Below are 15,454 nucleotides of genomic sequence, written 5' to 3'. Positions count from 1 at the left end.
CTTTAACAGATGGGGAATTTTCCTGCCTGTATAATACATATGTTACTATTTTGCTCAATAACTACCCTGATATCCTTTTTTACAAAAACAGAATGAAACCAGAGATCCTGAGCCACTATGCCTGACACTCAGAGCTACTGTTACATCTGGTCAGTGAGCAGCACTCACCACAGCAGGCATGTATCTTGTGTTTGCTACTGATTAATCCTACAACAAATCCCCTTTATGGAAAATCATTGCTACACTCCATTAGTCAGGAACAAAATTTTCAACAAATGTTCACCAAGATTTCTTCTCTCCCTAGGAACTGACCACACTAACTGTACTCAAATATAACAAATCCTGCAGACAAGGAAACAGAAATAACTAAGACATATAGTATCAGTGGAAATTGAACTTAGTGTAGTCACCATCCAAGTCAGTGTCCAGTTTTTTCCAAAACTAAACAATAAAAAGTTCACATAAAATTCAACTATACCACACAGTTGCTTCTGTATGAAATGACTAATAATGGTACATTCTTGCAATAATGAATAATTACTTACTAACATACATATAAACAAGTGCAGAAAACATAAAAATACATGTATGACATGTGAACATTGAGAAAAGGCTAGCAAGTTCTAATTAAACAGGGGAACACAATCAGCAAGAGTTTTCTCTTCTTTTTTGTTTTTTGTTTTGTTTTGTTTGTTTGTTTGTTTGTTTGTTTTGTTTGTTTTTTGAGACAGGGTTTCTCTGTATAGCTTTGTGCCTTTCCTGGAACTCATTCTGTAGACCAGGCTGGCCGCGAACTCACAGAGATCCACCTGGCTCTGCCACCAGAGTGCTGGGATTAAAGATGTGTGCCACCACTGCCTGGCAAGTTTTCTCTTCTTTAATGATTGTAAATAATTTGCTTCAAGAGGAAAGGAACCATTTATGCAAAATGAACAAAGAAATGCTAAAAAGATATGAAAATTTGAGAAATCTACAGGACTTCAAAAACTTTTGGAAGATTAAAGCAAGATTCAAAATTTATTACAATTATTGCAAAGGAAACCATTGAGAAATGTTGTGAAGACAGAGAAGAGAAGTAATAATTGGCACAACAATATACACAAAGTTTAGTACTGTGTAGATATAATAAGAAATTTTTATCAAAGTTTTGTTGGAAGTACATTAGGAAATGGGAAAATTGACAACAAAAGAAATAGAATCTAAAGGAATTACAGAAACAATCAAAACTAGGAGCTTAGAAAACAAAGTTAGAAGCAGGAATATTCCTAGTTATACAGTATCCTAAAATAAAAGTAATGAAATTCTTTGAAGTTATATAAACACATAAGAAACATGCACAGTAAAATATTTTAAATTTATAATTGTATTTTTCCTTAAGCTGCCAGTAACATGAAATAGGAGAATCTTGACATTATTTATAGTAGAATATCCCAGATTCGTTTCTAGAGAAACAATGTGGCAAACCCAAATTGCAATCCAATTTGCACATATTTGTTTTTAAATCATTTATTAGACCATGTATTATAGCTTATGTGTTTCAGTGCTTTGCAGCATGTATGCATGCGGTCTGTTTGTGGCTGGTGCCCACTGAGGTCAGAAGGCATGTGATCTAGTATAACTGAAGTTATGAATGGCTGTTAGCCACTTTGTCAGTGGTGGGTACTGCAACTATGTCCTGTTCAAGCACAGCAAGTGTTATTAGCTGCTGTGCCAACTCCTGTACCCATTCCACTTCCAATGTCATTGGAAATTCTCACCACTCTTACCTGAATCCCTACAAAAGACTTGGTATATTTGTTATTGTCTATTTTCTCTCCACCTTTCAGGCCTCTTTATTTTGTTTCACAGGTTGGTCTCTCTCTCTCTCTCTCTCTCTCTCTCTCTCTCTCTCTCTCTCTTTGGTTTTTTGAGACAGGGTTTCTCTGTGTAGCTTTGCGCCTTTCCTGGAACTCACTTGGCAGCTCAGACTGGCCTCAAACTCACGAGATCCACCTGGCTCTGCCTCTTGAGTGCTGGGATTAAAGGAGTGCGCCATCACTGCCCGGCCAGGTTGGTCTTATCAGTGAGCCCAGACTGAGAGAGCCTTCAAAAAGATGTGGATTTCTATCACAGTATTGTGCTCTGTAAATGAAGAGAAAACTAAAAGGAGGATGTTATACAAGACTCAACTATCATGCTATGTTATAACACTAATACTGCTTAGGGAGCATTTTCAGAAACATAACATGATTCTCACCACTTCTAATCACAGCTCAGTCAAAACTCAAGGGTTGTAATTGAATTTAATGGGTGGGAGGACAATATTTTTAAAGTACTGAGTTTCTCAATTAATCATGGAATAAAAAAAGAAGCCTTGTATCTGCCATAAGGAACACTATAAAGAACAAAAAAGTACTATACGATATGCTCTTCTCCTCTGAGGTTCTATCTTTACCCCTACAACATGTGAGGTACATTCAAATAGAGCTCACAAACTTGCTCAGTGGTTTTCAATGGAAACCTGAGGAGCAGTACAGACTGCAAAAAAAGCTAAGTGCGATCACAGAAACCAGAGTGCTGCAATTCTTCGAAGTTTAATATGTGTACAAAGTACAGTGAGGAAAGTCCAGGCATTTCTCTCTTCCCATAAAAAGGAATGTCATCAAATCCTGTAATTAAGGAGGATATTTGAGCCAGCAGTGTTCAGTGCTTTAATCTTAACATGAAGAAGGCTGAGGGAGACAGATCCCATGTAAGTTCAGGCAGTGTCAACATGGTGAGTTGTCAGACAGACAAAGCAATGGACTGAAATATTTATTCAATAAAACAAAGCCCAAAACAAACAACATCAAGGAAATCTAGCCATTTACCCATGGGAAGCATGACCAAGGAGACAAAATACAATAAGAGTCAAGTTTTCGAATATACTTGAGAGGTCAGAATTACCTAAAAGCAGTCTAATTTTCTCCTAATCTATAGTATATTTTATAACTGTAAATATAGTGCAGCCTGATGGCTTTTCTGGTGCCACTTGGCTTAGATGATGCCATTATGATGAGGAAATTGGAGAGGAAGTTTGAATGGTTAATGTGGAGAGAAGCTAATCTGAAGAGGTAAAGACAATAAAGATGGGCTTATGTGACATCTGGGCCTTGGCTTCTGCCAAGGCCAATGTCTGGGTCTGTGTCCATACCACAGCCTGGGCCTATGTTGATGTCTGTTGCTCCTGTTTGCATCGATGGCCATGTAGATGCCTGGAGTCTGGGTTGCTACTTGGGTCTATGTTGGTGTCTGGGGGCCATGCTGCCTCTGGGTGATGCTGATCTGAGTGGCCTGTACTGGCACCCAGGGCCATGGTGACTCATGGGATGAGTCAGGTACTGAGAATCATATCTGGTCTGTGGTCCTACTGCAGTCAGGACCTTTGTTGATGGCTGTGACCTGTGTTGCCACCAACAGCCACACAAATGTCTGGCACCTGGGTTACCACCTGTGACAGCTACCACAGCTACCATGTTACCAGGCTGTTGTCTGAGGGCCATGGTGCTACTGAGGCCATTCCAATCTGAATGTCCTATACTGCCACCCAGGGTCAAGTCATCCATGCTGCAGCTGCTGTTGATTGCCATGTGTGGGGCCATGGAACTTCTGCAGTAAGGGTCTTTTTTAACGTCATTGCTACTATATTAATGAAAACCATGCAGATGCCTGGGGTCTGGTCCACTACCTGAGGCCATGTTGGTGTCCAAGAGCTATGCTGTTGCTGGGTCCATTCTGATCTGGGTGGCCTGCACTGCCATAGTGATTCATTGGTGCAAGCTACTGCCATGGCCATGTCCTTGTCTGTTGTCTTTCTGCAGCTGAGTTCTGGGTTGATGATCATTGCCTGTGTTACCACAGGGGCCTATGTGAACCACACATGTTGAAATCTGAGGGCCATGCTGAGCCTGCTATTTTCTGTTCTGGCACTGGGAGAGCTGATCCTACCCCTTGCCATGGGCATAGGAGAGCTGGCACAGCACCTCACCTGCGGGGGAAATCCCAGCAGCCTAGACTGACCAACTCAAGATACCATCAAGTCACACATGCAGGGTTCTGAATTAGCCAACCTCAAATTCTACCCCATCTATTAACTGGTGGATCATGTGAAGAGACTGATCCAGCAGAACCATAGACACAGGATGTCCATGACTTAGAGTAACAAAAGGATATTTGAGAGGAGTTTCAATGAGGGTCCAGTATTGATGGTGTAGCAGATGCCAGAGGCCTTGAACTAGATCAATTCCCAATTAACATTTGCAAGTACATCTGTTTGGACAAAAGGGTGTACTATGTAACACACCACAGCTCACAATGCCACTAAGAAAAATGAAGAGTTGATGGAGACTCAGGAAAGATGGGGAGTAAAATAATATTTGTTGTTTTTGTTTTGCTTTTTTATTGCTGTTGTGTTATTTTGCAATTACTATTTTATTTATTTATTTATTTTTAATTGGGGGGAGCATTACAGTCATGAAGGGTGGATACAGAGGGGCTAGAAGGTGAGTAGAATTGGGGTGCATGATGTGAATTTCAAAAGAATCAGTAAAAAATTGTTAAAAACTTAACATATGAAGACACATTTCTGATTATATTATTTACATCCTAGTATGTATACATCTCAGATGAAAAATTAATGTGGAGTAAAGAATCCATTAGTTGTTGAAGCCTACCAAGGTTTCCTAGTGACTTTACCCAGCAGGACTGCATGATAGGATGATTGGGCCACAGGCTTCAGTACCAGGTATTTGGAAGGGGCTATACTTGGTTGTATCTACCAGGGGGAGGTCTTTATGGCTTGCCCCTTGGCATTGTTATACAAAGCCATTTTGAATAAAGTTCTGGACTGGTGGGTTTTGACCCAGGCCCTACCAAGGCTATCCTGTGTTTCTCTTTCCTCTTGCCATCTAGGTCTTTCTTTCCATCTAGATATTTCCCACTTCTCCATGCTCATACAGAGGGTGACAGAAACAGGGACAAACCAGGGACTTGGCAAAAGCTGGGGAGTTGGCTCTTTGAGAAGCAGTTGGACTGGTCTGGTTTTGTAGAAAAAATGAAGACATGGGTTTTATTCTTGGGAGTGAAGATGAAGGGCTGAAAGATGCCTGATTGAGGCTGCGGCAAGTGTCTGTCTCTGTCTATGTTTATCTGTCTATGTTTTCTCTCTCTTTCTAGTAAAGTAACTCATAAGTTTAGTTTGAGAAAACTAGGTTTAGGTATATTAGGGTAGAATAAGACTTAAGTATAATAGAAGTTTAGAATAGAGTAGAGCACCCCACCCTCAGTACAAGCAGAACCTACACAGAAAGCAGAATCTATAGCAGACTGTAAACTTGGCAGTCTGAGCAGCTCCAGAAGTTCCAGAAGCCACCAAAAATGGCAGATGCCAGATCCAGGCATCAACAGTTGAGACCCACAGGACATCAGCACAGCACACGTGGCAGATGCCAGAAACAGCCAAGCAATGAGGGTCTGCAAGAGAAAGCTGCTGTGAGGAGCAGAGTAGAGATGCTACACTGTGAGAGAAGCAATCAGCAGGCAGTGGCTTGGAGAGCCCAGCAGAGATGCTGCACCAATGGAAAGGTGAACAGCAAGCAGCAGTGAGTTGTGGAGACTTTGGAGACCAGACTGCTGCCAGGGGCAGAGGAGCAGTGTTAGCACTGCACGAGCAGCTGAGATGCACTAGAGCTCAGGGAGTTGTGGAGGTGAGAGCCGTGCTGAACAGACAGACTGGAGCTCTGAGGAAACTGCTGAGACTGGCACAGCCTGAACTCCCAGCAGCAGGGTTTGGCTGGAAGGATGGAGTTGCCCTGGGGCTACATTTGTCTAAGCAGGATAGCATACAGAGGTTCCCAGGACCCGGGGGTGCTGAGCATGGGCCGACAGTGAAGCAGGTAATGGGACCTATGGAAGCCGCAGTTCATAGTAACTGGTTTTTCTACTGGAGCCAGGGTTGCTGTAGGAAAGCTTCAACTCAGTTCATAGGAGGTGGAGGAACCTTGAGCCCACGTGGTGTGAGACAATTGACAGCACTCCAATCTCAGGACATAGGAGTCCTGGGAATGGCTAATTACAGGAGGCACAGACAAACTGGGATTGTGAAATCTGTGAAAGCCAGGAGCCAAGAGCTTTGCAGCTTCTGTTTGCTAACTGTATGAAAGTCCCTTTGAGAGTACTGTGCACCAACCAGCTCTTGTGGAGCTAATAATTTCTTCCCTGAGGCAGGGTTCCTCAGGAAAGACTGACATAAAATGCTGAAGGAGTGAAGTTTCAGCAATGCTTTTTTCAACTAGAATTGTTAACTGCAAAAATGTTTTGGTTGTGAGAAACATTGCTTCATATTTGGAAGACTGGTACCAGAATTTATTTTTTTTGAACTTTTTTTACTTAAGAAATGGGAAGGATGGGAGTGATTTCATTGCTATAGGTCAATTTTGAATTTACTTATGCATGTATACTCTATCAACAGTGATGACTTATGAACTATTTTGTGGAATTGTTTATGTTAAAAATGGACCTGTTAAATAGAGATTTTTTTTTTTCTGACTAGGCTCAAGATGCAGTTTTGTGTATGCATATATACTTTATTAGCTGAGTTGATTCATGAAGCATTTTGTGTTAAAAATGGAACTGTTTATGTAAAAATAGAACTGCTTATGGAACTGATTTTGTGTTAAAAATAAAACTGTTCAAATGAAGACGTTTGGCTTTTTCTAACTAGGCTTGAGATTTAGTTTAAAAAGTTATAAAGAAAAGAAAGGGGGTAATATTCTTCAGTCTATTTAATTTAGAATCTATTTTCTTGTTGCTTTGAGTGGATTAATGTTATGTTTTGTATAGTTCTATTAAGAAATTGCTTTTGGATTTTTGGTAAAGTTTTTAGAACTGAGTTATGCTAAAGTTTTTAAAGTGTTAATATTTATATTGAGAGTATTGCATTTGAAATGTAGGTTTGTAGGAGTTATAATTGTGTTAGAGTCATTATGTTAACCCATTGATATTGATGCAGCATGGTTTGGCGAAGTTAAAGGATTTTTTAACTTTGATATTAGTATATCAGAAGTTATCCTATGTTTTGTTTGTAAGAAATTCAAATGGTTCTATTAAGAGATTGCTTTATTTTTATTTATTTTTACCTCTTTATGTTCATTGGTATTTATGCCATGGGTGTCAGTTCTCCTGGAACTATAGCTACAGAGAGTAGTGAGCTGCCATGTGGGTGCTGGGAATTGAACTTGGGTCCTCTAGGAAGAGCAGTCAATGCTCTTAACCACTGAGTCATCTCTCCAGAGATTACTTTAAAGAGTATTTTTGCTAAAGTTTTTAAAATGTTAATGGTTCTAATAAGGTTGTATTTCTAATACATAATAGATATAAGTTTGAGAGAATTGTAATTATGTATAGCAATGTTTATGTTAGAATTATGTTAACCTGTTAATGTTAATGATGAAGCTAAGGGAGTCTTTAACTTTGGCGCAGTTGCATCTGGAGTTTGATTTTTTTGTGTGTGGTTGCATCAAGAGTTTATTGATTTAAAAAAGGGCTTGGTACAGCTAAGACTTATATAGACATCTGAGACCCATTCAAAAAGGACATTCCATCTTTATCATCATCTGCTCCATTACTGGGAAGCCTGACAGCTACAGAGATTGCTGTGAGCTCTTATTGGGGAGCCCTTTAAAATATTAAGAAGGCAGACCTGTTGGAGCCCACCGAAGTTTCCTAGTGGCTTTACTCAGGACTATATGAGAGGATGATTGGAACACAGGCTTTGGTACCAGGTATTTGGAAGGGTCTTCATTTAATTGCATCTAGCAGGGGAGGTATTTTTGCCTCACCCCTTGGCATTGTTATAAAAAGCCCTCTTGAATAAAGTTCTAGGCTGGCAGGTTTTGGCCCAGGCCCTCCTGAGGTTTTCCTGTATTTTTGTCTTTCCTCTCATCATCTAGGTATCTCTTTATATAAATATTTTTCACTTCTCCCAGCTGAAAAGTACTCTGGTCATAAAAGGGGGGCTGGTTCCCCCCAGATAGCAAATGCTAATGTTTTTAACCACTAGTGTGGGGTTCTATAAGTTATACTATCTGAATCAATCAAATATGCACTGCTTCCTCATGGGACTAATTCCTAAACAGCTCCCAGTGTATGCCTAATCTCCAGCAGAAAAGGTACTTGCTTGAATAGGCAAGCGGTAAAACAATGGGATTAGAAAGCATCAATTACTTTAAATTCCAAGATCTTTATAAATGTCTCAATAGTATGGCAACCAAGTTTGCATACAAAAGATTATGCAAAGCCTCTTTCTGATTATTCTTCTGTAAATATCTTGTCAACTGTAGGACTTATTAAAAGTACCCTGATAAGCCCCAGGTTTTATTATCTAAAATTCACTTATAGGGGGCGTGGTATCCCCAAAACCATATTGAGAGACTGTGTCATCCTGTTTAGCAGCATATAAGCTGATCACACCTCTGGTACACTCTAATATGCCTGTTTCACAATCATGCTTTCCCTTCTATTGTGTTTCCAGTCCCCTATAGCACAAATGTACTCATGTCTTCCCCACATTGTCCTATAGGGTGTCCTGCAGCTGAAGGGAATATTCCTGGCCCAGTAAAATCCTGTCTGAGACCAGTTTTGTTCATAAAAAATATAGCCTCTGGAAGTTCCTCTAGGAATGCTCACCAGGCTCTTGAAATCTGGTTCTTATGATGCTCTTTCACAAATGCTATTGAATTCATAAATCCCACAGAGCCTCTGCTTCATTTGCCATTACCCCTCTGACACAGTGATTATTCCTACCCTACAGATTTGCATATGACCCTTTATGTCCATGCTCTTTCCCACATAGTTCCAGCTTCTAGGCTACCTGCACCCATTTTATACAGGCTTACCACATGCTTGCTATCACCATAGACAAAAGCTAAGTGTATAAATAGCTACAGAATGAAGAAAACAATAGTGTGAAAGGTACAAGGTGAGATTGTCTTTTCATTGTGGACAAGTATTGATTTAGGATAATGATTTCAAGGTCCCCAAGAAGAGGGATCCTATCCCTTGAACACCTGAAATTGGAATCCACAGTTTGTCAGCTGGTTGCAATCTCCAGATTGTTGAGGGCTAGTCCAGAAACCTAACATTCCATGGTCTCCTGTCTCAGGTCCAACATTCCTGATATAGCAGCAACTGGTAGAAATTATCTATGATCCTTTGAATTCAACAGCCTGAATTTATTCAAGATTGTATCATCAATGAGCTCCTGTTTTAATAAACACCAATACTGAGAACACCAAAACATTCTCAAACAATATTTTCTAAAGGGTTGAATATGACATTTTTGTGTTGAAAGCTGTGAAAAAATATATAATGATATGGATTTGTTAAGTGTAATACACTGAGTTTTCTAAGGTACAAAATTGGAGTCTTCCTGGTTTTATTATCAATAATCTATTATAATGCTTTAGCATCAACTAGATACTTTTTCATCCCTTCTCAGTATGTCAAATTGATTTTCCAGCACACTTTTGGGGATTTCTAAACTATAAATGAGCATATGTACATGTCTTGTTCAGATTATCTCATTAAAGTTTAAATAGTTATAGGATATTTCTATGGATGCACCTACAGATGAAATGAAGCTGAAGATAAATCCTTAGCAAATCCCTTTATTAAGCTTTGTTTTATATGAATATTCTGGGATTACTACAATAATAGTATTGCGTAAATGCCTTTAAGAAAGGAACTGATATTCAACTAATTTCTTTGAGCTTATAGTGCAGAGTGGTAAGGTATAGTATTGTGGGGTATACATGAGCTACAAAGATGGTGCTGAGAGGAAGTTAGCCTAAGTTGTTTACACAGAGATTAGATAGAAATGGTGCTGAGAGGAAGTTAGCTCAAGTTGTTTAAGATGAGATAAGATACAAAGATCAAGAGATGATGTCAGTGCATAAACAAGTCATAAACAAGGAAATGAGTATAGGGTGAACTTTAAAATGATTGGTTGCTTCCTTCTACCCCCTCCTAGGGTTCTGAGGTTTTTGCTGTAAAAGAGGCTTACTGCCTAACAATAAACATGTTCTTGCTAGACTTGACTCCCTGCTGCATCTGATTGTCTCTGGGTAAGAGAAAGGCTGGGAAATGGGCAAGTGGCACACTTACCTTTCCTCTGCTCCAGGCCACCTCTTCAGAGGTGACCTAAGTTCCTGGTGGGGCAAAATCCCACATAGTATGGCACAAGGACACCACAATAGTCTGTCATATATACCCACGGATAGCATTGTTCTCAAGGTCCTTGGAATTTGGCTGAATCACATAGTATGAGTTCAAACTTTTTCAGGAACACAGTCATGATGTCTGTCACCAACAGTTTTGTAGCTGTATTTTCATTTCTCATTTTGTAGACACTTCTCTCCTTCTTTAATGCAAGGAAGAAAGCAGCCTTCTATCTGAGCCACCCAAAGCCCATATAATCTATGAGTGGAGCCTTTATAACTTAAACAAGTACCACTATGAATATAAACCCGGAACATTTGAGGGGAAACATTCTTCCCCTTTTTTGTAGCCTCAAATGCCTTTTCTCTAATACAGTGGCTCCAAATTTCCTAATGCTGCAAGCTTTTAATTTAGTCTCCCAAGTAATCCTATTGGGCCCAAATTACTCAAGGTCAGAGAATCTTAACATACTTTACCCAGCAGGGCTGCATAATAGGATGATTTGACCACAAACGTGGATACCAGGTGTACTGAAGGGTCTACTTTTGCCTGTATGTCATGCTTTGATCTTGAAAGGGGGAGGTGTTTTGCCTCACCCCTTGGAATTGTATAAAAAGCCCTTTGGAATAAACCTTGTGACTGGGTATTTACCAAGGGCCCTACCGAAGCTATTCTGTGTCTTTATTATGGTGTTTTTCTATCTTTCTCTCTAATACATCCTCATTCCTCTCCCCTCCCCACAAGAACCCTTCAAAAGGTGGGAGCTAGACTTCCACACACTCCTATGTGGGTGTATCTGCATGTGGGCTGACCCAGCTAGAGACAATAGAGGCATGGTATCTCAGTTCCTAAAACCATTGAAAATATATATTTCTGTACCTTAGACAACCCCTGTGAAAGGGTCTTTTAATCCCAAAGGAGTCATGGACCACAGGTTGACAAATGCTACTCTATTCTCAATGTCCTGTTTACAAGTTTGGAGGAATAATTAATGGGGTACAGCACATGTTTTATGAGACACCTTTCCTGGTGAGACACAACATACATAAGCATCGACTCACCCCAACTAGAAAGTGAAAATAGAATCAAGTCCAACTTTTTTCATCAATGAGCTTTATGGGAATTGCTTATAGGATTATGGGTAAACAAATGCTTACTGGAGCCTAAGGAACTCAAACAGTTGTTATCACAAAACTCAAAAACCATCATGTGATAAAGCTCATGAATAATGTACACAGTATACCTGTAGGCATATTTACAAGTTAAAGAGCATCCTATCTTTATGGCTAAAATCCTCTTCTAAGGGGCATGACTTCTGAGTTTCTTCATTTGAGTTATGAACACAGAATGCTGTCAGTTTCAGGGGTTTCTTGAAGCTGAAGCTTGAAGCTCTTGAGTGGCATATTTCCTGCCTTACTCAGCTTTGCTTCAAAATGGATCATTCTAGTCTCCAGGAAACTGTTACACAACAGCATATACTTCAGTTTCCTCCATTTTGTATTCATTATGACGTATTTGAGGGTGAACATGTAAAAAAATTTAATGAAAATTGTCCTATATTTTCACATTTTCCCTCTACATAAACTCTTGATGTTTTCTAAGATTTGAACATAAATTAAAGGCTCTCACAAGTTTCTCATGTTCATAATAATTCTCTAGTGTAAAGTTTCAAGTATAGCTAAGAACAGAGCTTGGTTAAAGCACATGCCAAATTATATCCCATGAAAACTTCTCACCAGTACGAATTTGCAGATGTTTTCTTAGACCTGAGAGGCAGGTAAAGACTTTTCCTCATACATTACATTTGTAAGTTTTCTCTCCTGTATGAATACTTTGATATGATCTCAGGTTGGGGTGAAAAACCTGCTAGTTCAGAGAGGGTAAGAAGCAACATCTGACCTTCCTTTTCGGCCAGAGATTCAGCAAGAAAGTGTCTCTCCAACCATTTCAAACCAGAAACACCACAAAACTCCAAGTCGTCCCTTACTCCTTTGTGTGTATGTATCTGTCTTCCATCATCCTTCCTATTCTCTGTGGCCATTTCCTGTCAACTAGTTACAGGCCGCACTCCCTGTCCATGCTTTATTTTAACTTGTGGGATTCAGAGTGAGATCAAATGTCCCACAACATATTCTGAGATGAGCAATTAGAAAAGGATTTCTCGAAATCCACAAAGATACCTCCACAATACACCACTGGCAATGGTCGAGATAAATCCCGAACTGACCTGCTCTGGTGATAGGATGGCCGAACACCCTGTCATTGTAGAACTCTCATCCAATGATTGATGGAAGCTGATGCAGAGATCCATGGCCATGCCCCAGGTGGAGCCCCAGGAGTCAAATTGGTGAGAGAGGAGGGATTGTATGAGCGAGAGATGTTGAGACCATGATTGGAAAAAGCACAGGGACAAATAGCCAAACTAACAGAAACACAAGAACTATGAACCAATGGCTGAGGAAAGCCCATGGAACTGGATCAGTCCCTATGGATAAGTGAGACAGTCATTTAGCTTGAACTGTTTGGGAGGCCTGTAGATATAACCAACCATCTTATTAAATAAGAAACACAGAACCAATGTAAAAGAGAAAGCCAAGAGATCACATTTCAATACAATTAGAATACCACCACATTATACACTAAGCCTATAGGCTGAAGATGATGCCCCAACACCGCGGAGAAACCTCAGGTGACTGCCCAGGCAGCTGGCTGTTTCTGTCAACTCACAAATTTTTTGGAAGTTGCTTGCATGCACTTCCTGTTTTTATTTTTGTTAGCTAATATTATTCCCTTCTTTGGTCTCTGAGGGAGTTGAAGATTAGTTAGTTATAGTTGAAGATTAATTAGGATAGAAAGTGAATTAGATATATTTCAACTTACCAAAATAGGATAGATAAGGGAATTATTTTCTCTGATTTGTCAAATACAAATGGACTAGACATCGTTTAGGTATTTGTTACTTGTATATATTGTATATAGTTATTGTACTTTTGTATATAGTTTTTCTTTTGTTAGTTACAACCGTTTGCCTTTTTTCTTTTTATTAAAATAGAAAGGGGGAAATATGGTGGTATTTTATTTGTACAGAAATGTGATTTTAATTGTATGTTAATAAATAAAGTTGCCTTGGGGTCAGAGCTATTAGAGCCATAGACAGAGCGTGGTGGTGGTGGCACACGCCTCTAATCCCAGCACTTGGTAGAAGAGCTAGGTAGATCTCTGTGTGTTCAAGAATAGAGCCAGCATTGGAGACATGTACCTTTAAGACCTGGAGAGTGGTACTTTCAGGCAGTGACGAGGCAGTCATGTGTTTGTGTTTACAACCAATGAGAAGGCAGAACAGAAAGGCTATTTAAAGACAGATACACAGGAAGTAGCTCTCTTTCCGGGAGGTCGGAGCACTGCAGGAGTTAAGATTTTAGCTCTGAGCTCTGACCTCTCGGCTTTCTCTTTTACATTGGTTCTGTGTTTCTTATTTTATAAGACGGTTGGTTACATCTACATCATTCTCTAATTAAAAGCTCTCCATCATAAAAATCATAAATAGAATAGTTTAGTCCAATAGGAAAACCAGAACATTTCAATTATTATATATTGCAATGCACTTCCTCACTCTGAATATTCAATTTTCTTGAACTTTTCATTAAAAACTAAGTGTAGAAGTCATAGAATAAATGAAAGTCAAAGAAGTTTTTTGTTCTTTTTTTTCACAGTAAGAACTGTAATTTCAGTGCATATAACTAACATTCCAAGCAAGAAATAGAATATAATGTTTTGTGAAGTTATTCAATAAGAACATTTTGATAATTATGAAGTAAGTAGAAAAATCAGCATTTGTTAGCATTAATATTATCTAATTCTTCTCGAAGACTAGACCCAACCAATATTGATGAATAATGATTTCAAAAATCCTTATGTGGTTACTGCTAAGTGCTGCTGGTAGTAATGGCTACAGAATGGTGAGAATAATATTTATAAATGAACGTACTATATGTCAATGAGTTTAGATGAAATACAAAGATCTGCGGTGGAAATGAATGTGTTAACTTAGAATTATACCAACTCTTTATTAATTTTGAAAAGATTTGCTCAATTGAAAATTTGAATCTTCACATTTCAACTCTATTGTCTTCTTCAGTATTTGAGCTCAATAATCTAACTGGAATTTAGGTTGCATAAATATAAGTATCATTTGTGATTTTTTCTTCATTAAAAAATAGGTGATTCACTGGCTTCATAACAAATGAGCACCACAAATGTAAATCTGGAGGATGGAAAAATAGCTGATCAGGAAGGGCATTTTCTGTTCCTGCAGAGAAACCCAGCTACATTCTCCATACACAGGGCAGCTCAAAATAGTACCCAAGTCCAGTGCCAGAGGTTTGGAAACAACTTTAGGGCTCCACAGGCATCATAGTCATGTGTAGCACAGAAAAACATGCAGATGAACACTCAGATACTTAAATACAACTTTTAAAGAAATGGAAATCTGTCGATTGTAATAATTGTTCAGAATCTCAATATAGATAATTCATAGCTTCAAGAAAAGGAAAAACACAGGGTTGAGGAGCCTTCAAAAAAAAAAAGGAGAGACCAAAGTCACCAGTTATTTTTTGCTTTTTAATGCTCATTTGAAAGGGACATCATGAAATTTATTGATTTTTGCAAGGTAGCTCTCTTCTCTTTTTCATCTTTTATAAGAATGGATTCTTTTCTCATACAATATATCATAATTACAGTTTTCCCTTCTTCTACTCCTCCCAGTTCCTCTGCATCTCTCCTCTCTTCCTGAACTGCTTTCTGTCTCTCATTAGAAAAGAACAGGCTTTTAGGTGCAACAACAAAATAAAATATAATAAGCTAAAATAAAAATAATCACAACAATGTTGGACAAAGTAAATCAATAAAAGAAAAATATCAAGGAAAGGCACAAGAGTCAGAGATCCACTCATCCACACACTCAGGAATCCCATGAAATCACTAAACTGAAAGCTAGAATATATATATACAGAGGTCCTGGAACTGCCCCATATAGGTCCTGTGCTTGCTGTTTCAGTCTCTTTGAGTTCATATGCTCTTTGCCTAGTTGTTCTCTTGGTATACTCCATCCCTTGGCTCTTATACTCTTTCTATATCCTCTTGGTGGTGTTCTCTGAGCTCTGAGGTGTGGTATTTGATGGGGGCATCCAATTTAGAGCTGTGTGTTTCAAGGTCTCTCTCT

General features: G+C 39.0%; 1 protein-coding gene across 1 annotated transcript in view; it reads left to right on the top strand.

Annotated features, from left to right (window-relative positions):
* The window catches only part of LOC114683972 (zinc finger protein 420-like), a 593,185-nt gene that overhangs the window by 360,956 nt on the left and 216,775 nt on the right, over positions 1-15,454 (top strand). The gene's annotated exons all lie outside the window — the stretch shown is intronic.

Source organism: Peromyscus leucopus, chromosome 1, assembly GCF_004664715.2.
Source record: "Peromyscus leucopus breed LL Stock chromosome 1, UCI_PerLeu_2.1, whole genome shotgun sequence".
Taxonomy (NCBI): domain Eukaryota; kingdom Metazoa; phylum Chordata; class Mammalia; order Rodentia; family Cricetidae; genus Peromyscus; species Peromyscus leucopus.
The sequence above is the reverse complement of the archived record's forward strand: the minus strand, read 5'-3'. Positions and strand labels throughout refer to the sequence as shown.